This window comes from Eschscholzia californica, unplaced genomic scaffold, assembly GCF_041429995.1.
Source record: "Eschscholzia californica isolate CP2 unplaced genomic scaffold, dmEscCali1.0.p SCAF_6, whole genome shotgun sequence".
Lineage (NCBI taxonomy): Eukaryota > Viridiplantae > Streptophyta > Magnoliopsida > Ranunculales > Papaveraceae > Eschscholzia > Eschscholzia californica.
The window spans coordinates 31,746,360-31,772,214 of NW_028238483.1; the positions used below are offsets into that span (position 1 = coordinate 31,746,360).

At 36.5% G+C, this 25,855-nt stretch overlaps 1 long non-coding RNA gene and 1 pseudogene across 2 annotated transcripts; one reads left to right on the top strand and one right to left on the bottom strand.

Moving 5' to 3' along the window:
* The first annotated feature begins 72 nt into the window (after positions 1–72).
* Positions 73–7,096, top strand: LOC147533581 (uncharacterized; annotated as a pseudogene).
* A 12,896-nt stretch (positions 7,097–19,992) lies between these two features.
* On the bottom strand, positions 19,993–24,528 carry LOC147533582 (uncharacterized). Of its 2 annotated transcripts, none has more exons than XR_015227183.1 (3): positions 20,925–24,528; positions 20,701–20,774; positions 19,993–20,511 (listed from the first exon to the last, which is right to left on the bottom strand). It is a non-coding gene; the product is annotated as an uncharacterized LOC147533582 (long non-coding RNA). The 2 variants fall into 2 exon arrangements; XR_015227184.1 differs by having other exon boundaries at positions 19,993–20,514.
* Positions 24,529–25,855: the final 1,327 nt, after the last annotated feature.

Here is a 25,855-nt window from a genome sequence, read left to right on the forward strand (position 1 = left end):
CTAAGTTTTCTCATTTTTCATTCATCCAATCCCCTTCTCACTCCACTTGCCATCAGTTTCATCTCATTAATAATGAGTTTTCCTACTACCATGAGATTCTTCTCACTTTTCCTCTTCATACTCCACTTTTCCTTCTCTACATTCTCAAAGACAACCCAAGCATGTCATCCCATAGACAGAGATGCTTTGCTTGATTTCAAGGCTAAGATAACCAATAACCATCCTACTATATTGTTTGAAACTTGGAAGAAGTCCACTGATTGTTGCACCTTATGGGATGGTGTTAATTGTGATTCGATCACGGAACGTGTCGTTAGTGTCGAACGTCGAGGTGATTGGGGTTATTACTATGATGACTTAAAGATTGTAAAGAGTGGAGTTATATCTCCATTTCTTGGCAATCTTTCATTTCTTCGAGTACTTGATATTGGTGGCTTCAAGAATTTGAACGGAACAATACCACGTCAACTTGGCAAGCTGTCGAACCTTACTAAACTCCATCTGGATGACAACAATCTATCTGGTCCAATCCCGACATCTTTCAAACATTTTTACCAACTCGATAAGCTTCATCTCCAAAACAATCGTTTAGTAGGTATAATTCCACCTACCGTTATAACATCTATGACTTCTCTTACAGAACTTGATCTAAGCAACAATGAACTATCTAGTGTTATTCCACGTTCCATTGGAGGATTATCGAAATTAGCTCGACTCTCCCTGAACCAAAATAAGCTATTCGGTATTATTCCTAATTCAGTTTCCAATCTAGTTTCTCTTAATTTTCTCGATTTATCGAATAACAAGCTAACTGGAAGGTTACCCTTATCCATTGGGAAGTTTCAGAACCTAACCAATTTGTTCTTATCAAACAATCATATTTCGGGTAAAATTCCTTCAAGTTTAGGCAATCTTCAGAGCCTTCAATATCTTGTTATCTCAAGAAACAATCTATCAGGTCCAATTCCTCGTGAGTTACTCAAATTGAAAAGCTTACAAACTCTAGATTTGTCATTCAATCCATTGGGTCTAGTTAACTTCCCAGAGTGGTTAGCAGAATTAGAAAATCTTTTAGACCTCAGTTTAGCTGAAACTGGGTTAATTGGTGAGCTTCCACCCATTGAGCCATTATCATCAGCTCCATTTACTCAGTTGCTCAAACTGGATTTATCAAGTAATGGACTAACGGGAGAATTACCGGAATATATATGTCGAATGTTTAATCTCAATTTTCTAAATTTATCAAACAATGGTTTCCATTCAGCTATTCCAGAAGCTATAGGAGCTTATTTAGTCTCGTGGACGTCGATCTTCATTCAAACAACTTCACCGGGGATATGGGAGCGATTTTCACAAAATATATTTTACGAGATTGGGAAGCTGGTTATTATAGATCTATTGATCTCTCCAGTAACAAGTTTTCTTCTATATATGAGGGTATTGAATACGAGGATGCTATGAAGTCCGTAGAGAAACTGGTACTATCCAATAATTGTTTTGGAGGGTCGATACCAATCTCACTAACAAAACTAAAAGAATTGGAAACTCTGGAGATGAAAAACAATGACCTATCGGGTAATATACCAATTGATCTAGGCAATGCTGCAAAGTTAAAGTCGATTATGTTATCGGATTACAGGAGCCATACCCTCAGAAGTACTAAACTTGGAAAAACTTGAAGAATTTGATGTATCTATGAACCAGCTGAGCGGAGAAATACCTCCTCATAAGGCCAATATATCAGCATCTTCTTTCGAAGGCAATAATGGTCTATGTGGCAGTCCACTTCCTCCTTGTAAGACCACCTAAGCTAATGTATACTTCATAGTGTCAAATGTTAGCAGATGATGAATGAAATAATAAGGCAGATAAGATATTAGATCAATGTATTTTCATAAGTGTCACTTTGAAAAGGAAAGCACGTACTTTCGTCTTCTTAGAAACGGCTCTTGGTCACCTACATTTGTCAATCACATGTCTAATTCGTAACAAAATCAGTCCCTTGTTTATGTTAGACTAAATCTCTTTCGACTAAGGTCGATCTCTTTTGACCCCAAACGTCTATTGACACCTGGGTGCGGATTGTCCCATTCGAAATCTAAAGCAAAGCTTCGGACTCGGATCAATCCAAGAGATTTCGGATTGTCATGTCTGAAACCTGTCAGAGTGGTCTGAGACCCGTCTGTGAGTAGAGTTCCCGAGAGTATTTTTAATATTAGTGATTTTGGATCAAAGTTCTTTCTCTCTCTAACTACTCATTGTATATCAAGGTTGGTCTGAAATCAAAGTTCTCATAATTGTTTTACTCTATTTACCTCTCTAAAGCAAGGTTATTTATCTCTCTAACTACTCATTGTTTTCTTTATCTCTCTAACTACTCATTGTTGATTGATGATGATAGGTTTAGAGACAAAGTGGTTTCCATGATGAAGGGTTGGATTCAGGGGCGGCCCAAACATTTGGGAGGCGTTTGGGAGGCCTGAAGTGAAGTTAAAATTTGGGGGCTAATACTGTGTATATTCGAATAAATAAATATAAATATTTTTTTAATACAATGATTTGAAGAGGAATTGAACCCTTGACCTCTTACATAAATGCAATCCTCTTATCCACTAAGCTACAACTTACCCCATGTAAAAAATGGAGGATAATTTAAAAACCCAAAATTTTGGAAATAATATGAAACCATGGCCAATTTGAAAAAAAAAATGTATTTTGTAAAAATACAATTTTACCCCGAAATCAACGTCAAAAATATTTTTGAAAATTTCTGAACAAATCTTAGTTGCTCTCAACAATTTTGTACATTTCTGAACAAAATTATTTTTGCTCAAAAATTAGTTTGCAAAATGTTTTGCATTTTGTCTTTTGCATTTGACAAACACAGACGAACACTAACATTTTGGCTAAAGAATTTTTCGATTTGTCTTGTGAAGAAAGAAATGATTTTCGCATTTTTTGTGTTTCTTACGACATAAACATTTAGAGTAGTGCAATTTTTTGTTTGTCTTTCCCAAAAATTAAAATGTTATGCATATTATATTTTGTATTTAACAAACTCATTAAAGGACAAATGATATTTTGGCTAATGTACTATGTACGTTGTTAACAACATAATTATATATGTTATCAACATTTTATAACAAGTCAGGACAATTATATATTTGTCAACATTTTATAACAAGTCAGGGTGTTGTTACATACGTTGTCAACCGTCTGTAACAACACAATTATATATGTTACACGGGTCAAGCGAAAACCTAAACGTGCTAGCACTTTTTTGCGTATTTTAATATCATGTGATGCTAGCACGTCTAGGTTTTCGCTTGGTTCGTGTAACATCAGACGACGATTTACCTAGACAAATGTAGTACGTTCATCCGAGCGAATGTCTGAACCCACCGTGCTTGTATTATGAAAGTTTCGACCACGACTAGTGTAAGTCTGACGGGATTGACAACGCCTGCAGAGCGCGGGAGATACCTCGTATTTATATATGTTGTCAGCAGAAGGGTGAAAAGGAGATTATGAAAAAAATAAGAGTGTTTTGTTAACAACATAATCATATATGTTATCAACAGTTAAAAAATGCTAAAAATGAATTTTCATTTTTTTATAATTTTTTTTAGTGGTTTTTTTTTTCTATTTGGGTCCACTTTTTGGCCTTTTAACTCATAAATTATGTATAAAATCTATTTGATATAATTATTATTTTAAAAGTATTATACAAAATTCGAAATTTGAGGCTCTTAACCACGTTGGAGCCCAAAGAGACAACTTTAATTGCTTTGGGACCGGGCCGCCCCTGGGTTGATGGAGAGATTCGAAAAGGCCGGGGTTAACCGCAATTTTAAGAGGTGATGTTAACCGCTCTCTGTAATTTATCGGGTTCAAGTTATAGAGTTTAGCAAATACGAACCCGATAAGCACAGCAGTATCTGAGTGCAGATATTTTTTTCATAAAATGCTACAAGATTCATTGAAGGCAATGGTGATCATGGATACTCTTCCGTTTTTGTTGAGTTTTATCTGGTTTCTGTTCCACCCACTCAAGCTTGGAGGAGGGCAAACCGGCAAATAACTCAAAGCTTTGTGCTAAAGGCAGAGAAGCGTTTGATACCCCTTTGTAAGACCATGGGATATCTGATCAAGAGTGCAAACATAGTGAAACTTCAAAAGCTCTTGCTTGAACTATTTCATGGCTCAGCCATGAGGAATACCTACTCCAACCTAACTTATTTCATGGCTCAGCATGGGTTCAGCAGTTCACTGTTTACCCAAGTACTGGCCACCATAAGCCCTGTAGTACCTGCCCATCTGGTTAACCTAATATGTCATATGCATATGAATGTTTATGTATTATTAGAGCATCTCCAATACAAGACTCAAAAAAACTCTAAAAATCCTATGTGTCAAGTGTGAAAAATGGCCTCTTTCCTATTTGGCCATTAAGAGACACTCTATTGCAAAACCTTCTCCAATGCAACACTAAAGAGAAACTCTAAAAATCTATATTTTAGTTTAAAACTTATAGATTTGCTTATGTGGCACTTACAGAATCTCAAAAGGACACTCTGAATTTAGAGTGTCCTCTTAAAGATCTCTAAAATAAATCTAGACACATCACTTTAGAGATTCATGTTGAGTTTTGCATTGGAGATGAATTTTAAAGAAAAACTCTAAAAAATCCTATGTGGCACTCTAAGATTTAGAGTTTGAGTGTTGCATTGGAGATGCTCTTATACACTTGAAATACCACCGATACTTATTTCTCCTGATAAGATGGAGACTTGAAATGAAGATCACTTGTCCTTCCATAAAATAATAGATGATGGAATCACGTTTTCCTTGTTCATGTATATATAGAGACGCGTCTTCTCATATAAGTATGTCCGTATTTGTATTTTATTTCTCTTCATTAAATTGGACCCAATCTTCGATCCCTCCCTGAATAATTTAAGTTATTATTTCCTCAATACTAATTATTACTGCAATTTATAGTCTCCATTTCTCTACTTGAATAAATTATAAGTATTATTAATCACAGCACCCATTTTTCATGTGAAACCTTCCTTACAAATACCTAAGTTTCCTCATCTTTCTAATCATCAAGCCACTATCTGTGATAACTTTCATCACATTACTGAAGTTTTTTTGTAAGATGATGATTAAATTCTACTCATTTTTTCTTTTTCTAGTAATCTGTTTCTCTTTTTCTGCATTCTCAAAAACAACCCAAGCATGTCATAAGTTAGACAAAGCAGCTTTGATTGATTTCAAAGCTAAGATCACCAAAGATCCAAATCAACAGTTAGTAACTTGGAAGATATCCACTGATTGCTGCACCAAATGGGATGGTATTACTTGTGATCCCACCAATGGTCGTGTCGTTAGACTTGAACGTAGAGGTATTCTTTCTAGCGATGATGTGAACATCTTGAGAGGGATTGTCGGTACTATATCTCCGTCTCTTGGGAATCTTTCGTTTCTTCGTGTTCTTGATCTTAGCATCCTTGAGTTGAATGGAGAAATACCACCTCAACTTGGAAAACTAACAAAACTGACTGAACTCCACCTCAACTACAATCACCTCTCTGGTTCAATCCCTGCAACTTTCCAACATCTTTTCCAACTCAATAAGCTTTACCTATACAAGAATCGTCTATCCGGTCTAATTCCATTCTCCATTTTCAAATCTATGGCATCCCTTAAGGAGCTTGATCTGAACAATAATGAAATATTCGGAGTCATTCCATCTACTATTGGAAACTTACGGTCATTAACATTTCTTAGTCTTACAGCAAACAAACTCTCAGGAAGAATCCCAAGCACAATTGGGAACCTCAAGAACCTGGCCTACCTAGACTTGTCCGAGAACCAGCTCAATGGATCCATTCCACGCTCTATTGGACGACTATACAAAGTAGCCCGGATCGTAATGAATCAGAATAGATTATCCGGCAATATTCCTGGTTCACTTTCCAATCTCGTTTCTCTCAAAGATTGTGTTTTATCTCATAACAAGCTAACCGGTAGCTTACCCGCATCAATTGGAAAGCTCAAGAACCTTGAATGGTTGGATCTTCGTAATAACAAGATATTCGGTAGTATACCGTCATCCATTGGAAAACTCCAGAGCCTAAACTATTTGTTATTATCAAACAATCATATTTCAGGTGTAATACCTTCAAGTTTAGGCAGTCTTGAGAAGCTTGTATATCTCAATATCTCAAGAAACAATCTATCAGGTCCACTTCCTCATCAGTTGGTCAAATTGAGAAGCTTACAAACCTTGGACTTGTCATTCAATCCGCTGGGTCTAGTTAGCTTCCCAAATTGGTTACCAGAATTAAATAATATTTACGACATCAATTTAGCTTACACCGGACTAACTGGTCAACTTCCTTCATGGTTAGCATCACCATTTACTCAGTTGGTAACACTGGATTTATCGAGTAATAGGCTAATCGGAGAACTACCAAAGTGGATATGCCAATTGTTTACTCTCAATTCCTTGAATTTGTCTAACAACGGTTTCCATTCAGCCATCCCTGACGACTTCAAGAGCTTAATTTATCTCGAGGACCTTGATCTTCATTCGAACAACTTCAGCGGAGGAATGGAAGCGATTTTCACAAAATCAGCTTCGACAGAGGATGGGTATTACAAGTCTATTGATCTCTCAAATAACATGTTTGGTAGTCCTATATTTGAATACATTGGAAATCAGGAGGTTGTGCAGTCAGTGGTGAAATTAGTACTATCTAATAATCCTTTAGGAGGATCAATACCAAGTTCACTGGCAAAACTAGAAATGCTAGAAACTTTGGAGCTTAAAAACAATGGCCTATCAGGGAAGATACCAGGTGAGCTCGGAAGCATCGCCAGTTTAAGGTCGATCCTGTTATCAGGTAACAAGCTTACAGAAACCATACCTTCGAAGGTATTAAACTTGCCGAATCTTCAGGAATTTGATGTATCAATGAACCAACTGACTGGTAAAATACCTGCTCATAGAGCTAAAATCCCAGCATCTTCATTTAAGGGCAACAAAGGCCTGTGTGGTGATCCACTTCCTCCTTGTAAGACAACCTAAGCTAGCTTATGTACTGTTAAAAAATGTAATTTGTAATTTCTAAGTGTGTTAGAAAAATCTAGAGGGGAGTAAATGAATTGTGGTGGTCTTCAAGATAGATGGGTCTAGAGAAGTTTGACTAGAGATAAGTTTAGACTAGAGATAAGCTTAGACTATGACTTGTAAGTTCCAATGTGGAAGTCTCTAGGCTTTGCTAGATGTGCTAAATCCTCTACTATAAATAGAGGTGTTTTGCAATGTTGTTGATCAAGCAAAAAAAACAAGTTAGAAAAATCAGAAAAAAATTAAGTTATCTAGCAATCAAATATCTTTCTCAAGTTATATAAATCCATAATCTTCCTTAGCACCCAACAAATTTGGTATCAGAGCCAGGTTCCGATCCTGGGACCCGTGGGTTATGGGCCCACACCGCTTCCGCTGCGCCACTCTGATATACCTTCAATATTTTAATCATTTGTGCTAATTATCAAGATGGAGAAGAAGGGAAGTGGTTGTTCATATGGGAGGATTTGTTCCTCCACTCGCACGTCTTGTGGGTTGACTACTACTCTGAATGAAATGATGACGAAGTTCAATATGCTTTGTGCGGTTGTGAAATACCGGATTTTTCGTCATTGCTATTGCGGACATATTATCACAATAGATAGTTGTCGGACCTTGTTCCTTTTGAAATAAATCTTCTAGAATTCTCCTTATCCAAACGACTTCACATGATGCATCGGTAGCGGCAATATACTCAGCCTCCGCGGATGATAAAGCAATAGTCTTTTGCTTTTTTGATGCCCAAGCAATAACTTTAGATCCCAACTTAAAAACATATCCGGACGTACTTTTCCTATCATCAAGAGAACCAGCCCAATCACTGTCAGTAAAACCCACTAATTTGTTTTCATCTTCAGACACATATTTTATTCCATGGTTTTTTGTTCCTTGAATGTAGCGTAAAATACGCTTGGCAGCGGCAAAGTGAATTTTACTCGGCTCACTCATGAATCTAGAGATGAGACTGACGGGATAAACAATATCTGGCCTTGTATTTGTTAGATAAATAAGAGACCCAACCAGACTTCGATAAATTTTAGGATCGACCTTAGGTGCTCCGTCATTTAATTGCAATTTTTCATTTACACCAATAGGTGTAGCAACAGGCTTGCAATTTGACATTTGAAATCTTTTTAATAGGTCTTCAACATATTTCTCTTGGGAAATAAGGATCTCTCCTTTTGATTGACGAACTTGAATTCCGAGAAAGTATTTCATGAGACCCAAATCTGTCATCTCATATTCCTTCATCATGGATTTCTTGAATTCTTCAACCATCCTTAGATTTGTGCCTGTAAAAATTAGATCATCTACATATAAACAGACAATTAGAAAATTATTTCCTTCTTTCTTGACATATAAAGATGGTTCACTTTTGCTTTTGTGAAAATTATTTTGCTGAAAATATCCGTCAATTTTACTATTCCATGCTCGGGGGGCTTGTTTTAAGCCATATAAGGCTTTCTTTAGTCTGTATACTTTATTTTCTTCTCCTTTTATTTTGTATCCTTCCGGCTGCTCAACATAAACTTCTTCTTCCAATTCTCCATTTAAAAATGCTGATTTAACATCAAGTTGAAAAACTTGTAACTTCATTTGAGCGGCTAATGCAAGAACAATTCTGATTGTCTCCATTCTTACTACCGGAGCAAATGTTTCATTAAAGTCAATACCGGGTTGTTGAGAATAACCCTTTGCAACTAGGCGAGCCTTATGTTTTTTAATTGATCCATCTTCATCAAATTTGGTCTTGTAGATCCATTTTAATCCAACAACATCTTTTTCTTTTGGAGGATCTACAAGTACCCAAGTTTGATTTTTTTCTATAGTTGTCAATTCTTCATTCATGGCATTTCTCCATACTTCTTCTTTTTCTGCTTCTTTGAAATTTTGTGGTTCATAAGTGAAGAAAGAAAAACCACATGATTCGTAGATATCATTTAGAGACCGTGTCTTTCTTGGAGGTGATTCGGAATCCGAAGAATCCTCATCAAAATTTGGAGAACTTTCAACTCCTCTATTTTCAGAAATTTGTGGCATCTCAGATAAATTTGATGAAGGAGAACTTTGATCTTCTTGACAATCATTAATTTGGAAAAAATCAAATTTATTTTCAATTTGAGAAGAACTTTCTCCCCATTCCCAAGATTTCATCTCATCAAAAATAACATCTCGAGAAATTACCAATTTATTAGAGATGGGATCAAGAAGACGATAACCTTTGGATTCATTACTATAACCAATGAAGATGAATTTCTCACCCTTCTCATCAAATTTTTCTTTTCTCAAAGGAATGTGAGAATATGCTAGACAACCAAAAATTTTGAAAAAATCTACTTGAGGTTTTTTCCCATGCCAAGCTTCATATGGAGTAATATTTTGAACTGCTTTTGTCGGAGACCGATTTAATAAGAATACCGATGTATTTACTGCCTCAGCCCATAGATTATTTGGAAGCCCTTTTCCCTTCAACATGCTTCGAGCCATTTCTGCAATTGTCCGATTCTTCCTTTCGGCCACACCATTTTGTTGTGGACTATAACGAACTGTGAGCTCTCTTTTAATTCCTTTTTCTTTGCAATAATTCATGAAGGGTTTATAAATGAATTCTCCACCTCGGTCAGTTCTGAGAGTCTTCAATTTTTGGCCACTTTGTCTTTCTACAAGAGCCAAAAATTCTAGAAAAAAACCAAATGCTTCTGATTTTTGCTCAAGAAAATAAATCCACATCTTTCTTGTATAATCATCAACAAATAAGAGAAAATATCTCTTATTACTAAGTGAAGGTGTTTTAGTCGGTCCAAAAATATCGGCATGTACCAATTCAAGTGGTGCACGGGCTCTTGAAGAGACTTTTGGAAAAGGAAGCCTATGCATTTTTCCGTAAATACACCCTTCACAAATTTCATCATTTTTTGAGATGTAAGGAAGACCAACCACCATATTTTTCTCTTTTAATAATTTCAACCCTCTATAATTCAAATGACCATATCTCAAATGCCAAATATGAGCCATATCAACTTCACTTTTGAATGAAACATTCTCACATTTTGGCATAATAAGATAGAAAACATTATTTGAGGTCATTTGGACAGTGGCCACAATAAGATTTGTTCTTTTATCAACAATCTCACATTCTCCATTGTCAAAATGGAGAGAGTAATTTCTCCTCATGAGTTGCCCAACACTTAAGAGATTTTGTGTTATACCGGGAACATAAAGAACATCATGAATAAATTTATCACCTTTATTTGTAGCTACTGCAATCACACCTTTTCCTCCAGCAGGTTTTAGTTTTCCATCACCAAGCTTTACTTGAGTAGAAACATTTTTTTCAAGTTCTACAAATAATTCTCTATTTCCAGTCATATGATGGCTGCATCCGCTGTCCAAATACCAAATATCCGATGGTGGTGTTTCAACATTCATGCAAGAAAATAACTGTGCTTCTTGTTTTTCTTCTGTAAAATTAACTTCACTTTTTCCTTTTTGAAACCAACAATCTCTTTGAGAATGATTGGGAATTTTGCATTTGGTGCATTTAAACCGACATTCCTTAGATTCATGACCAACTTTTTTGCAACAGAAACAATAAGGAGCAGAATTTCCTTGAGAATTTTTTGTGTTGACGAACTTCCCTCGATTGTGTTCTTTTCCTTGAGATTGGAAAGAACCTTGTCCTTCTTGATGCTTTCCAAAATAATTTCTTTTTTGAAAAACCTTACTTCCTTTTTTTTGTTGTTTTGAAATATTAATCTTTGATTGAAATGCTTGCTCCACCGGACTACTTTGATATCTATTGATTCGACTTTCATGAGCTTCAAGAGAACTAATTAGTTCATAAAAAGAGAGAGAAGATAAATCTTTAGATTCTTCAATTGCGGCTACAACATGATCGAATTTTTGCGGCAAACTTCGAAGAATTTTTTGCACGATTTTTTTGTCTTCGATAGTATCTCCAAGACTTCTAATTTTGTTAATAAGTTCAGTAACACGAGATGAAAAAAGTTGAATATTTTCACTCTCCTTCATTCCCAAATTATCAAATTCTTTCCACAATGATTGAAGCTTAATAACAATAACTTTTTCGGAACCTTGAAATTCCTTTTTCAAAATATCCCATGCAATTTTAGCTTTAGTTGCACCCATAATTCTATGAAAGATCGATTTACTAACCCCTTGTTGGATGTATTGCAATGCTTTTGCATCCTTTTTAATTAGCTCTTTCAATTGAGCTATTGTTTTGCCTTCTTCTTCATAACCTTCATCAACTAATTCCCATAAATCTTGTGATACATAAATTGTTCTCATTTGAATGCTCCAATAATCATAGTGTTCTCCATCAAAAATTGGTATGGAATTAGGTGAAAGATTGAAGGTGGAATTTGAAGATGGCAAATTCCAAAGCAAAAGACTATTGCTTTATCATCCGCGGAGGCTGAGTATATTGCCGCTACCGATGCATCATGTGAAGTCGTTTGGATAAGGAGAATTCTAGAAGATTTATTTCAAAAGGAACAAGGTCCGACAACTATCTATTGTGATAATATGTCCGCAATAGCAATGACGAAAAATCCGGTATTTCACAACCGCACAAAGCATATTGAACTTCGTCATCATTTCATTCGAAATTTGGTACAGCAAGAAGAAATTCAACTTCAATTTGTCAACACCAATGAGCAATGGGCCGACATCTTCACAAAAGCTATTACAACGGAAAAATTTCTCAAGTTCAAGAACTACATGCAAATTACAAATTAAGAAGGGGTGTTAAAAAATGTAATTTGTAATTTCTAAGTGTGTTAGAAAAATCTAGAGGGGAGTAAATGAATTGTGGTGGTCTTCAAGATAGATGGGTCTAGAGAAGTTTGACTAGAGATAAGTTTAGACTAGAGATAAGCTTAGACTATGACTTGTAAGTTCCAATGTGGAAGTCTCTAGGCTTTGCTAGATGTGCTAAATCCTCTACTATAAATAGAGGTGTTTTGCAATGTTGTTGATCAAGCAAAAAAAACAAGTTAGAAAAATCAGAAAAAAATTAAGTTATCTAGCAATCAAATATCTTTCTCAAGTTATATAAATCCATAATCTTCCTTAGCACCCAACATGTACCTTGTGTACGTAGTTTCTATGTTTGAAATTAGCAGTTTATGAATAAAACAATTAAGGGAGACAAGCGATAAGATTCATTTTTTTTGTCCATTTTCTTCAAATGTTGTTGCTTAATTTCAATTAATAATAAGCTGATGACTTCTTAATGTCTACCACGAATAATACTCCTAGGTATGGTGTCAAAAAATATAAGCGAGATCATAGTAGACTGAAACCATTAGTTATTTAACCAAACCAATATATGGTTTGGATTAAGCCAACAAATTTGGCTCTATGGTCTAACCTCGGCCGATTCACAAAACCAAGTGAACTATAGGTGCCCACTCTTAAACTTCGAGAATATATTAATTCAGACCAAATGAAGTGTACACTTTATGACAACATTTTTATTAGGATACATCGACCCACTTCCACTTGGCCAACCGAGTAAACCCGGTCCATGAAGATATTTATTGTATAATTTAGTTTAGCGATACAACCACCTGGGTTTGTACAGAAAGGAAAAGAAAATCATGGTGTTCCTTGCATAAAGCTCTTTCTGGTCTTAAACAAACTCCAAGGGCTTGGTTCACAAAATTTACCACTTTTCTATATGACTATTGGTTTCAGAAGAGCAGATCAGATCAGTCCATGTTTGTGTTTCATTCTACTTCAGCAACTATGGTTCTCCTACTATATGTTGATGATATCATATTAATAGGAAACTCACAATCTCAGATTTCTACTCTCATGTCTGATTTGAGCAGTAAGTTCAAAATGAAGAACTTGGGACAACTATCCTATTTCTTAGGTATTGAAGTATTGAAGTTTATGAACAACATACCCATAACATGATATTGTCACAGAACAAGTATACTCTACCGCTGCTAAATAAAGCAAATTTACTGGATTCAAAACCATCAAAGCTACCGGTGGCAAGTGGTCAAAGGGTATCAATCAATGATGGTGATATACTCCCCAATGCAACAGAGTATAGGAGTCTCGTAGGATCTCTCCAGTATCTAACACTAACAAGACCTGATATCTCTTTTGCTGTAAACTACAAAGCACAATTCATGCACCAGCCAACATCTTCCCACTTGGTGATTGTTAAGAAAATATTAAGATATCTTAAAGGGTCCATGGGGTCAAGTATTCGTTTATCTTCAAGTGATATAACAACTATCACTGCATACTCAGATTCCGATTGGGCGGGTTGACCACATTCTCGAAAGTCTACTAGTGGCTATTGTGTGTTTCTGGGTTCGAACCTAGTTTCATGGAGCTCTAAGAAACAAGCCACAGTGGCTAAGTCTTCCACAGATGTTGAGTAAAAAGCTTTATCGAATATGGCAACAGATGTGGTTCGGGTCTCATACCTGATGGCTGAACTTCATTGCTCTCTGAAGAAAGCATTTCTTCTATACTGTGATAATATTAGTGCCAAATATCTTGTCTCGGATCCTGTTTTTCATACACGAACCAAGCACATAGAAGTGGATTTCCATTATGTTCGAGATCTGGTTTCGAATGGAACTGTCGTCATTCATCATATTCCTACTTAGGAACAACTTGCTGATATTTTTACTAAGGGTTTATCTCTTGATCTATTTCAAACTTTACGCAACAAACTGGTGATTCATCGTCTCTCTTCACCATCGGTTTGAGGGGGATGTAAGAACTAGGGTTTGATAAGAACGAGTCAATAAAGATATTAGGGTTCAAGAGGTTTTTATATGGTCAACTACAAAAGGCAAGTCAAGGTTAAAGTCGGCAATCAATGGACGAGCCCATCTTCTATTCTCAGCCCAGCTCAACTCTAACAGAAATAATAGAGGCACTCCCAAGCAATTGTAACTGTAAAATAAGAAAAGTTAGTAACTTTTCTTATTTTCAGCTTTTTTGTTATTCTGTTATCTCTATAAATAGAGAATGTAAATGATTAAAAAAGATTGATTGGAAATAAAGTTCGAGTTCAAGAAAACTTACACTGGCACTCTTAATTAACTTTGCTCCTATTAAACCATCTACAGAAGGAGCTCATCTAGGGCTGAGAAAAAAGTCTGAAAACTCGAAACCCGTAGAGTCAACGGGTAGCCGAAACCCGAATGTGGGTCCAGCTCGACCGACCCGATGCAATAAATGGGTCGGGTTTGGGTTTTGAAGTATTACTCGGCATCCCGTCTGAGTCCGTCCCATAATAATTGTTAAGAGAAACTTAATTAAATTTCAATTTAGGTGGAAATTTCAGTACCATGAAAATAGAAATATTTTGGTCATTTTGATCCGAAATATTCCAAAATTTTGGAGAACCCCGATACCCGACCGCCCAATACCCGAGAAGTCTGAAAGATTTGACGGACTCGAACGGATTTTGGACACTAGGATTTATAAGGGGAATTTGGCCAAAACTCCCTAAGATATTATGACTTTGGTTAAAAAAGATACATCAAAGTTTTTTAGGCTTCACCTCCCTGGTGGCAATTATGTAATTTTCTATTTTAGTGAAAAGACCAACCTAACCCTAGTCTAAGAAAATACCTTGCAAACACCTTGCACTGCCTTGCAAACACCTTGCACTGCCTTGCAAACACCTTGGATAGCCTTGCAAACACTTTGCAGAGCCTTGCAAACATTTTGCAGAGCCTTGCGAACACCTTGCATGACTTTTGCAAACACCTTGCATAACCTTGCAAACACCTTGCAGAGCCTTGCAAATACCTTGCATGATTTTTGCTAACACCTTGGATAGTCTTTGAAACACCTTGCACTGCCTTGCAAACACCTTGCAGAGCCTTGCAATGAGCTTGCAATGCCTTGCAAACAACTTGCACAGCCTTGCTATAACCTTGCAAATTAGTTTTTGAATTGATTTAACATTGGCTTTGTTACAAATTATTATATTTTGTCTAATAGAATGTTGTATCAAAAGACTAGCTAAATCCCCTACAAAATCATAACAGTCATTTTATAAGCTCTAGCACCATCTTTTTATATTTCTTCGAAAAACTTCCAAAGCTTTCATGAAATTTTCAATTTGAACATAAGCACTTATCATGATTGTCCAAGAACAAACGTTCTCACGGGCATTTCATCAAACAACTTTATAGCTATTTCAACCAACCCAAATCTTGTATAACTAACTAACATTGCATTCCAAGCAACAAGATCTCTTTCAAGCATTTTATCAAACACATTCCTTACATCAACTATACTTCCACAACTTCCATATAAATCCAACAAATAAGTTTGAACATACACATCAAAACATCATAACTAACATAGCAAAAAAATTACTTCAATCCTAGAGATTGAAAACTTGAAAATTGCAATTTTCTCTCTCTAGAATTCTTCACCAAAAACTAACTCAAAACCTTCAAAATCATCTTCAAACAACAATTAAAGAGATCCAATTACAAAAACCTAAAATATATTGATGACAAAAAAAAATCAGGAAACCGTTTTCGACCTTATAGAATCAACTCGGAAAAATCGTCCAATCCACCACGCTCGTTTGATTTTTTCATTGGCAGAAAACAACTTCCTTGTTTATTAGAAATTTATTTTTTTGGTATTTTTCATTAGACAAAGGGTATTTCTGGCCTTAAAAATGTGAGTGCCTACAAGATTGTCCTCCAAGAATATTTTGAAAAGTTATTTGGGGCCTAGCTCTTTAAAAAAAATGAGATGTCTTTTTAACCAAAAAAATCTGAAAATTCGGCCTTCGGCCCATTTTCTTGTTTTAAATAACCTGCCCTATTAAGCCCGAGAACCCGAATAGATAGAGAGTTTCAAAGCCCGACCAGCCCGACCTGAGGATTGACATGAGCCAGATCCGAACCGATTCCCACCCCTAAGCTCATCAGTTCCTCATCTTTAATTAATTCAACCCATCACTTCACTAGTTATGAACAGCTTTATCACAATGAAGGTCTCACTTTGTTTATTTTTATCAGTCTATTTCCCCATTCTCTCTATATTTTCTAAGACAACCCAAGCATGTCATGAAATAGACAGTGTTGCTTTGTTAGATTTTAAGTCTGAAGTTGATGCAGGGAGATTTTCATGAGATATTCCAAGTATCTCGGATATCTTAACATCTAGTTATTTTAGTAGTATAATACTTTTTAGTAGAAAATTGTTAGTTTTAGCAGTTTTATATTTTTAGGTAACCTTCTAAGTTTCAGATTCTAGTATTTTATTTATTTGGAAGTTGTTATTAGAATTCCTTAGAATTTGATTAGGTTTAGGAAACTAGTATTTTATTTATTAGAAATTGTTAATTAGAATTTGTTTAGGTTTAGTAAACTCTTAGTAGTTGTTTAACGGATGAAGGTTGATCAATAAAATTAGGGTTATTTCCCTAATGGCCCCCTACTTTGTGACCAGCTTCCCGCCTGGCCCCCTAAATTAGCAAAAATACCCATATGGCCCCCTTTTTCCGTTATCTTTAACTGTCTGTTACTCTCTCTCCTCCATCTCATTTTCTCTCTCTGCCAAGTCACCTATCACGGTCACATCATCATCTTCTCCGGCATTGGTCGCCGGCCGGAAATTTGGCCGGCCGGCGACCAATGCCGGAGAAGATGATGATGTGGCCGTGATAGGTGACTTGGCAGAGAGAGAAAATGAGATGGAGGAGAGAGAGTAACGGACAGTTAAAGATAACGGAAAAAGGGGGTCATATGGGTATTTTTGCTAATTTAGGGGGTCAGGCGGGAGCTGGTCACAAAGTAGGGGGCCATTAGGGAAATAACCCATAAAATTAAGTATTTAGTATAATCTTGTTAGTTTCAGCTTTTATAAGTCTTAGACGGAGATCTAAGGACTTTTTCTGGGTTCTATAGACGAAGTTCTAATTCTTTTCAGAATTTTCCGCTGCGCAAAAGTTGATTATGAACCTCATTCACAGTTAGAAAATTGGAACAGAGTATTCTGATTGTTGCACCAAATGGATGGTATTACATGTGACCCACCAAAGGTCGGGTCCAAATTTTGTAACTCGGCTATCTCAAACAATAAACCTACAACCCTAAAATACCGTAAGCCCGGATAACCCAAGTTGTTACCCGACAATCAAGCAAATAAAGCTTTGGTAGCCCAAACCATAACCAGATTTTAAGACAAACATAATTGATACGTCCTGAAAACAGACAGCATATTAAGTCCTACTAGCCAGACATAAACGATCCCCGATATGAACATAACTATGTTGAGGGAGGAGGGGCCATGGCCCCCCTGGGTGTGAACATAGATAGATTCTAGGTTTAGTTTACTTTATTGTCATAATTAAATGGAGATCTACTAAATCATAAAATAATCATTGATACACTAATTCATCTTCATCATTAAATTAAGACAAGATCACGAATCACTCCTTAAGATAATCAAGGAGTAAAGATCGACATGTTTAGTATCAGATTCTATAATCAAAGCTAAAGACGCGTTTGGTATCATATTTTATAATCAAATCTAAAGACAAGTTTAGTCACATGTTTTTATTATCATCCTCTATCAAATCGTCAATTATAAATGAACTCATTAATTGACCAAATCATAGTACACTCGGTTCAACAAAAAAAAAGATCATAGTACACTCAAACCTTAAAATTTTTGCCCCACTAGCATTTAGTAGTTCTCTTGGTCAACTTTTAGAATTTTTAATCTTGATCTCCCTACATTGTATATGAACTCATTAATGGGACTCTTAATTAACTTGGAGCTCATTTAGGGCTGAGAAAAAAGTCGGAAGAATCAAAATCCCACATGGGTACCCGAGTCCGTTAGAGTCCACGGGTACCTGAAACCCCAATGTAGGTCCAGTCCGACCGACAGATGAAATAAAAGGGCCGGATTGAATTTTGAAGTATCACCTGGCATCCCGCCCGTTATTATTTACCTGACATAACCCGCTTGACAATATCATCCATTTATACGATAATACCTATGTAAATTGTATGTAGGTTTGCTTGCGTGTATCTATGTAGTATGTATAACACATAATTATACATTTCTACATATAGATATGATTGTGAACCATGGATGTGGTGATTGTATGGTAGTGGTTACCAAAGTGACAAAATATGGTAGTGACCCGGTGAAATGATATATAAAATAGATTAAATGTACTTGGTATTTTGTTAAGTATATAATATACATGTACTGTTGTCGGAGATGCCCTTTGACAAGGCATTGTTAAGAGAAACTTAATTAAATTTCAGTTTTGGTGGAAATTCCGGTACCATGAAAATAGAAATATTTTGGTCATTTTGACTCGAGATATGTCAAAATTTTGGGGAAAACCTGATATCTAACCGTCCAATACCCGACAAACCTGAAAGATTTGACGGACTTGGGCGGGTTTTCGACACTAAGATTTTTAAATAACCCGCCCGATGAAGCCGGAGAATCCGAATGGACAGAGAGTTTCAAAGCCCGACTAGCCTGATCCGGGGATTGACATGAGCCCGCCCGACCAGTCTGATTCCCACCCCTAAGCTCATCAGTTCCTCATCTTTAATTAATTCAACCCATCACTTCACTAGTTATGAACAGGTTTTATCACAATGAAGGTCTCACTTATCACAATGAAGGTCTCACTTTGCTTATTTTCAGCAGTCTATTTCTCCATTCTCTCTACATTTTCTAAGACAACCCAAGCATGTCATGAAATAGACAGTGCTGCTTTGCTAGATTTTAAGTCTGGAGTTGACTATAAGCCTCATTCACGGCTAGAAAATTAGAACTAATATACTGATTGTTGCACCAAATGGGATGGTATTACTTGTGATCCCACCAATGATCGGGCCCAAAATTTGTAACCCGGATATCTCAAGCTATAACCCTGCAACCCTAAAAAATCGTAAGTCCAGATAACTCAAGTTGTTAGCCGACGGTCAAGCAAATAAAACTTTGTAGCCCAAGCCATAACCAGATTTCAAGACAACATAATTAATACGTCCTGAAAACAGACAGCATATTAAGCCCTGCCAACCAGACACAAACGAGGCCCGATAGCTTACGCAGTGGTAAGGCAATGAAAGAAAATCTAAGGCAAGGTTCTTTCCAAATTAAAATTTAAGTCTGCTAGCTAAGGTGACGACAAAAGCAAGTTAGACTGAAAAATCAAGAAAAGACACCCCAAACAAAAAAAAGTTCGAGTTGTCCACGTCAGAAGTTATAAAATCAAGACCTGCCCTCCAGGCAAAAGAATTTACAGTCTAAATGCCTGGTAGCCCAAGCCATGACTAGGCACAAGAACTACAATTATATTGAAAGGCGAACTCCTCACTCACAGGCAATACCACTACTTGAAATTCGAAAGTTAACAGAATTTGATAAACTAACATTCTTTCGTTTTGCATGATAAAGAAAAGGGTACTAATCATAGTAAATCCAGGGCATGCATCATTATACTAACCGCTAATGTTTTAGACTTCAATTGCGAAGCGTTTCGCAAGAAATAAAGTTCGAAGAGGAAGAATATTCTATCCACCGCAAAAAGATGAAGATTAAAATGTTCATTATAAAGAAGAATCTACACGTCAGAATCAGAAGAAGAATCTACACGTCAGGGGAAGAATCTACACGTCAGAAGGTGGAGAAAGTGCCAAAGGTGGGTTCAACAAAGAAATAAAAGCAGTAACCACAAGCAGCACATGGTTGCCCCCTCGAGGACCGAAGAAGAAGAAGGGAGAGGTGGAGAAAGCGCCAAAGGTGGGTTCAACAAAGAAGAAGAAGAAGAAGAAGAAGGGAGAGGTGGAGAAAGCGCCAAAGGTGGGTTCAACAAAGAAATAAAAGCAGTAACCACGAGCATCACATGTTTACCCCCTCGAGGACCATTTGCCAACCGTAACAAGATACTTGAATTTTGAGTACAATTCCCTTCGATCACTGAGAGTTCCTCCGATTGACTGACGGATAGGACATATCGGGCGAGCGCGAAAAACATATTCTAGATTGGAGAACCGGACCAAGTAACCCAGACGAATAATCTTGATGAACCTTCTAACATCTCTAGTTCTATTGGAAGTTTTGGATTAAAAGCTCAGGGTCAGTGGTCATATAACATTCATGCCAGAATTTATGAGAGCGCCTGTGAGAACTAGGGTTTCGACTGAGAGAACTAGGGTTTCGGCAGTAAGAGAAATGAGAGGATTAGGGCAAACTCTAATCTCTTATATGGTCAACATCAAAGACCAGTCAAGTCAAGTCCTAAGAAGTCAGTCAAGATGACAAAAGCCTGTGAACCCAGCCCAAGATCAAGTCTGCCACTTCACCTCCTGCTAAAGGCAGCCACAATAAGATAACAAATAAAGATTAGTTAAATAATTAATTCTATGCTTTACTGTTATTCTGTTATGAAAACAGAATTTTGTTTCTCTTTTCTATGAACTCTATATAAAGGAAAAAAATGTAATGAGAAAAGTATTGATTGGAAAATAAAATTAGAGTTAAGTGGAGATTCTTACATGGTATCAGTTAGGTTAGAAAGATCCAACAAGCTAGGGTTTCTCCTCTTGAACTCAAGAACAATCATCACCATCTCATTTCATAACATTGAAACATCAAAACATGAAGAAGATTAATATTCAAGAAGATTAATATTCAAGAAGATTAAAGATCAAAGATTTATCATCATTTCAAAATCAAGGAATTCAGATAACAATATTCAAGAAGATTAAGAATCACTTACTGTTTTTTCGTGTTGTTCTTCAAATTCTGCTTTCTTTTTCATCATGACAGCACAAATACAAAGTAATCTCCCTCCAATTTCATCTGTTACTAGCTTTATCACTAAAAAACTTGATGACTCCAACTATTTGATGTGGAGAGATCAAGTGGAAACCTTGCTAGCTACTTATGATTTATTAGGGTTTGTCACTGGTTTTATAAAGGAACCTCCTCAACTCAAAATAATTCAAGGTATAGAACAAGTAAACCCAGACTATCAACTTTGGAGATCAAAAGAAAGTTTTGTAAAGTCATATCTTAAGAATACCTTATCAAAATCTGTGTATTATGATACATATGGTTTAAAAACTGCTAAGGATATGTGGGACTATCTAGACCTCACAAACAATGAGGGTCTTGAGTCAAAAAAGGATCAATTAAGAAGGAAATTACAGACTATAAAGAAAGGTAATGCTTCCATTGCTGAATATCTCAGAGAATTAAAGCAGATTGTTGATGCTTTAATTTCTGTTCATGATAGAATAAGTGAGTCTGAATTGGTAAGACTAGCTATTCAGGGTCTAGGGTCTGATTATGATCAGTTTATCATTGCAATTAGAGCCAACAATGAACATTTAACACTAGCCCATCTCAAATCAAGACTTATTCAGCATGAACAGTGGTTACTTCAAAAGGAAACTGATCAAGAAGCCTATTATGTCAGAAGATTAAACCCAAAACAGTATAATAGACCACCAAGTAAGTCTGCACCTTCTTACTACAGGAATCAAGCTTATACAAATAACAATGGGCCTTCTATGAATAATCAGGGTACTAATAGTTCTTTGAATAATCAAGTAAATACTTCCATGAATAATCAGCAAAAGGGTAGGAAAGCTGATGATTTTGATTTCTCATTTGTTCCCTGTGGTTTGTGTAAAAGATGGGGACATGTTCCAAGTGTGTGTTATTTCAGATATAGACCTAATAAGTTTCAATCAAGATATCATACTGAGTCACATGATCAACAAGAAGATATAATAGAGAATGATAATGATAATACAGCTTTCAAATCCTATCTGTATGAGGAAGAATCTATGTTAGAATGCAATAATGCAATTCTATTACCCCATGATCACAGTGATGATAATGATGATTTTCAGGAATGTCATACTGCTATAGTTATTGAGGATGCAGGAGAAGATGATATCTTTTATGACTGTTCATCAGATTATGAACAATGTTATGTGTCTACAGTCTCAAATACAAAAAATATCAAGGACAAATCATGGTTTGCTGATACAGGGGCAAGTAGTCAAGGACAAATCATGGCACTGAACTAGGTAATACACTATCTTTTCATTGTTCTTTATCAAAAAGTTTATGGTTTGATGCATTTAGCACTGCTGTTTATATCATAAATAGGCTACCCACAAAAACTCTACAAGGAATATCACCATTTGAAACCTTATTTCATGTGTCTCCTGATTATTCCAATCTCAAAGTGTTTGGTTGTGCATGCTATCCTCACCTTGGTGAGCTTAGAACAGATACACTAAGTCCTAAGAGTATACAATGTGTTTTTTTTGGGATATAGTAATGAACATAAAGGTTATAGGTGCTATGACCCTATGTCCAAGAGACTTTATATTTCTAGGCATGTTATTTTTGAAGAAGACAACTTTCCATATGTCAACCTCACTCAAAAACAGCCTAGTAGTGATCAGACAATGAACCACACATTTCATTACCTCTGCCACCTATATGTCATTATCAGGATAGTACTGAATTTGGGACACCTAGCATGCATACTAGTACACCAACAAATTCAGAAATTAGGTGTTCTTCTACAAGTGATTTGGGCATTACAAATGTTAGCACACCAGCAAATTCACAAGCACAAAGACATCTTATATCATCTGATCAAATAACAACAAGGGGCAGAAATGGTATTATCAAGAGTAAACAATTACCTAGTGATTTTGTGGCACATTATTCATCACCTCACATTTTAAATATTGCTTTTCTATCAATTTTGCAACTACCTATTGAGCCCACATCTTATAAGGAAGCAGCAAAGCATATTGAATGGGTAAAGGCCATGAATGAAGAATATCAAGCCTTACTTGATAATAAAACATGGTCTCTAGTTCCTTATACAAATCATATGAATATACTTGGGTGTAAGTGGGTATTCAAGATAAAGCAGAAAAGTGATGGCTCAATAGAGAGATATAAAGCAAGGCTAGTAGCCAAAGGTTTTCATCAACAAGAAGGGGTTGATTATGAAGAGACTTTCAGCCCAGTGGTAAAGGCAAATACAATAAGGATGGTTCTCACTATTGCAGTCACAAATTCATGGCATATTAAACAGTTGGATGTATCAAATGCCTTCCTACATGGAACTCTTGATGAGGCTGTCTATATGATACAGCCACCAGGTTTTATTCAACCAGGGAAGGACAGCCATGTTTGTCACCTTCATAAGGCTTTGTATGGCCTAAAGCAGGCACCAAGAGCCTGGTTCAATAAATTTGCCACTTTTCTGTTGGAGTATGGATTTAAGAAAAGTAGATCAGATCATTCCATGTTTGTCTATCATACAGAGACAACCACAATGGTCCTGCTTCTATATGTGGATGATATCATACTAACAGGCAACTCAATGACTCAATTATCAAGTCTCATAAAGGACTTAGGCAACAGCTTTAAGATAAAAGACTTGGGTTCCTTGACTTATTTTTTAGGGATTGAAGTTACACATGATCAATCAAAGGGTACTCTACTACTCACACAGAACAAGTATACATTACAACTTCTACAGAAAGCAAATCTCTTAGATTCAAAACCTTCCAAATTGCCAGTATCAAGTGGAAAAGGGTTTCACTTACAGAGGGAGATGCACTATCTAATCCCACTGAGTATAGAAGCCTTGTAGGAGCACTTCAGTACTTTACTCTGACTCGACCAGATTTCTCCTTTGCAATCAATTATTCAGCTCAGTTCATGCATAAACCATCAACAGTACACTTGGTCATTGTAAAGAAGATATTAAGATACTTAAAAGGGTCAATGGGGTCAGGAATCACCCTTTCATTAGGTGATTTGTATGTTCTTACAGCCTACTCTGACTCGGATTGGGCTGGATGCCCTGACTCAAGAAAGTCGACTGGGGGATATTGTATTTTCTTAGGTTCAAGTCTTATCTCATGGAGCTTAAAGGAACAGGCAACAGTGGCCAAATCATCAACAGAAGCAGAGTATAAATCTTTATCAAATGCAGCCACTGAATTAGTTTGGAGATCATACCTTATGGATGAACTCGGTTGTGCTCTCTCGCGTCCATTTCATCTCTTCTGCGACAATATCAGTGCGAAATACCTAGCTTCGAATCTTGTTTACCACGCTCGCACAAAGCATATAGAGGTGGATTTTCATTATGTTCGCGACTTGGTTTCGAATGGATCGGTGAAGATAACTCATATTTCCACCACAGAACAATTAGCAGATATCTTTACTAAAGGATTACCAGAAGATCTGTTCAAGAAATTTCGCGACAAACTGATGGTTTTTCGTTCCTCATCACCATCGGTTTGAGGGGGGTTGTGAGAACTAGGGTTTCGACTGAGAGAACTAGGGTTTCGGCAGTAAGAGAAATGAGAGGATTAGGGCAAACTCTAATCTCTTATATGGTCAACATCAAAGACCAGTCAAGTCAGGTCCTAAGAAGTCAGTCAAGATGACAAAAGCCTGTCAACCCAGCCCAAGATCAAGTCTGCCACTTCACCTCCTGCTAAAGGCAACCACAATAAGATAACAAATAAAGATTAGTTAAATAACTAATTCTATGCTTTTCTGTTATTCTGTTATGAAAACAGAATTCTGTTTCTCTTCTCTATGAACTCTATATAAAGGAAAAAATAATGAGAAAAGTATTGATTGGAAAATAAAATTAGAGTTAAGTGGAGATTCTTACAGCGGCCATGGCAGAAAAATCATTAATTTCCCGTCTTTAGAAGAATTATAGAAGGAACAAAGCGAAGAACTAAAAAAACAATCAGACACCACTTACAAGGGAATAAAGGCTCATTAAGGGATGAACCAGCAAAAAGGAACGCCGCTCGAAAAAATGAAAAGACTCAAGCGAAGCGCCGTCAATAATCAAAGAAGTTAAAGAAAGATTCAACTTGGAGGCCAATAATGGAGAAGTCCCCAAAAATCCGCCCTGGGCCAATTAGCTCTCAAGGTTGACCACTAACCATATTTCATGAGAAGATCAGGCGAAGAATGAAATTTGATTACAACCTGAATCTCATCCCTACGGGTGAAGTGACCTAACCAGGTATCTCAGGTTAGCGCAACCTCCTTGAATGACGCTCCCTTTTACCACAAGTTCTTTGAATTAAAGAGTGAACAAGAAATTTTAAAACCAAATTCAAATGAAGGCCTCAATATGAATTTGAAGATTAGAGGGTTGAAGAAAAATTATCAAGGCAAGCATAAAAATCAACTTTGAAAAAGTTGTCCAAAATGTAATCAAAAGATCAAGGAAGCTATTTATATGGAATAGTTGAGGGGTAAAATTCTCAAGAGGGGTCGTAAGGAATAATAGGGAAACCCCTCCAAAACTGGTGAAGCCAATAGTGCTTGTAAGGAAATTGCGGCGAATCTCTGACCTGGTCAAATGCGATAGTAATGTGACAATAAACGACTAAGACTTCGAGCCTAAAGGAAGCAAACGTGTGTCCCACCCAATGGCAAAGGGGTATCGTGGTCAGCTACCCAAAAGATAATCAAATAACGCGGGATCAGAAGATTAAAAAGGGTCAAAACCGAACTCGTTCTTCAAAGAATTAATGGCATTCCAACCTTGTGCACATGCGTAAACGTAAGTAGTCCGGACTTCCGTCCAGTCCTGGTTCAGGTATATTCTAAACCTTCAAGATTTAACAA